This window comes from Parasteatoda tepidariorum, chromosome X1, assembly GCF_043381705.1.
Source record: "Parasteatoda tepidariorum isolate YZ-2023 chromosome X1, CAS_Ptep_4.0, whole genome shotgun sequence".
In the NCBI taxonomy this organism is placed as follows: domain Eukaryota; kingdom Metazoa; phylum Arthropoda; class Arachnida; order Araneae; family Theridiidae; genus Parasteatoda; species Parasteatoda tepidariorum.
The window spans coordinates 30,774,845-30,777,648 of NC_092214.1; positions in this window are offsets into that span (position 1 = coordinate 30,774,845).

The following is a 2,804-nucleotide window of genomic DNA, read 5'->3' on the forward strand; positions in this document are numbered from 1 at the left end:
TTTTTTCTTCTTCTTCGATCAAATGTTTTTTTAATTTTATTATATTCGATTCAAGCTATAAGCAATATTTTACATCTTCGCGATTTTTGTTAACTGTTTTATTATTGTACTTTTAAACCTAAACCGCGTTTTAATTCACGCCGGTAAGTTTGATTTCCTATTACATTTTTCTTTTATTTCATGATTTTTTTCAAAATAAGGTTTTTTGCGATATCGACACATATAAAGAATAATTTTTATCTTAGGATAATTATTCTTTATTCAGAAATATCGCATTATTTATGGCAATTAGATGTGTCTTGACAACGACTATTTGCTTATACCATTCTTGTTTCTCTACCATTTAGTTTTTTATTTTTATTTTATTCATGTTTTTCATGTTAATTTGTGTTTATATATATATATATATATATATTATGCTTTTGAAGGGAATATTTCTCCTAAACAGAAGTAAGGATTTTTAATGCAAATACATAAGATTAAACAGACATATTTCAAAATAAAAACAACAATTACATTAAGAAACTAACCTAAAACAAACACAATCGTACAAGATTTGTCGCCTTTTTAAACTGAAGCTTTATCAATTTAATGACCAAGTATACCTTTATGTAAAAACAATATATAATACTATGATATTAATACTTAAACTATAAATTAAGTGACTAAATCCAACTCTGAAATCATTGTTATTATGATTATTATTAACTAATTAATACTGCATGACATTTGACAAGATATAAGGTGTCACATTATCTTATTTATTTCTTATCAATTGAACCATGAAAAAAATTAGGCTTACTAAACCAGTATTTCTTATCACCAAAATTAGAAGAACCTTCTTGTGGTATTTACTTTTTATTTACATATTTTTACCTATCATTGTGATTTTAAATGTGTAAATTAAATACACGTGAAAAATGCTGATAAAAAAGCATCCATAAAATTTGTCTAAATAATTTAATTGTCTAAATAAACCATAGAGTTTTATTTATGTGGATAAAGATTAAGAATATCAAGTTAAGGATAATATTAATGCTTATATATATTTACACAATTTATCTCAACTATTATAATTATTTAATGTCTATATTGTTTATTTAATGTCTTCCAATTATTCTTAAAAATGCCCTTAAAAGCGCAGCTTTTTGTATCTAAGAATTAATACNTGAAAAATGCTGATAAAAAAGCACCCATAAAATTTGTCTAAATAATTTAATTGTCTAAATAAACCATAGAGTTTTTTTTATGTGGATAGAGATTAAGAATATCAAGTTAAGGATAACTATTATAATTATTTAATGTCTATATTGTTTATTTAATGTCTTCCAATTATTCTTAAAAATGCCCTTAAAAGCGCAGCTTTTTGTATCTAAGAATTAATACACACTCAACCCATATCATAAATGTGTTAAATGTTTCAGAAATACTTAGATTTTAATAAATTCCAGTGAGAGAAGTCGTGTAATTGCTTATTTTATTGTAACTAACAAAAATAAAACAATACAGATTCATACTAACAGTATATCTCAATGTTCATATACTAATATATAATAATTAAATAAAAACATCGCGAGATAATTACTAACACAAGTTTACTGTTATCATGCACGAAATTGTTTGAAATGGTCAAAGAAAAAGAAATTATGCTTATTTTAATGAATCGTAGCATTTCAAATCAATTATTTTTTAAAAGCTATAATTTTTCAGTAAACATAAAAATATGAAAAATATAATAAAATAATGATTTTCGCACAAGTATACTGTCATGTAAAATAGAAGATTGAGATTTCGAAATCAAGAAATTTTTTTAACTAATTTCAAAAGTTTCCCTGATCAGCAACTGCACTTAACATACTAAAAATTTTATGGGTACAAAATAAAATAAGCTGAAAAATGTCTATCGGCTTTTCACAATTTGCAGTAATAATGATGCATAGTATGATATTTTAATTTGTAAGTCATCTTTTTAATAAATTAATAGTAAAATTCCCATTGATAAATTTAAATAAATCATTTTATATTTTCCCTTTGTTATAGAACAAATTGCATTAAAAACAACGGGCATAGATGTTTAAATAAAATTTAGATAATGGTAAGTTTTTTTTTAAATTTTAGAAAAAAAATACTGAGAAAAAAAGTATGGTCAAAACTACCTGTATATGGTGAAATTTATCGTATTTCTGGAAATATGGTTGAAACAAAAAGCACAGTAGCTTTTACAGCAGCACTTGGGTAATGATTTTGGTAAAGTTAACAATAAAATTTGCTTTTATAATACTGATAAAATTTGATAAATGTGGTAAAGTTTAGTAATTTTATCATGATATCTAAGTCATGCATAAAATCATTTAATTTACCTTTCAACCTGTATTTACCTGTATTTTTTTCTAAATGTGTTTAGAACCAGAATTGTCATTACAAAACAATGAGATAATTTTAATTTTTTTTTGTCCGTAAAGCATGTTGCATTATAATATTTTCGAATAGAACCTTTTACTTGCAAATATCACGGAATAATTATATGTTTTGTGATGTCCAGAACGACTTTAAACTGTATTTACCAAACAACTTGATAATTCTAAAAATATATGAAATACTATACACGTTTACCCACCCCTGAAATTTAAAACATTAAGATATTTATTTTTCAAAACAAAAGCATTTATACAAACAGTTTAGAAACTACGACATGCATACTACGACATTTTGAAAATATGCATGAGAAAAAATTTTTTTTTATTCATTTGGAGGGAAGCACCTTTATTTAGACACATTAAAAATAAGAAAAACATATTAAATAT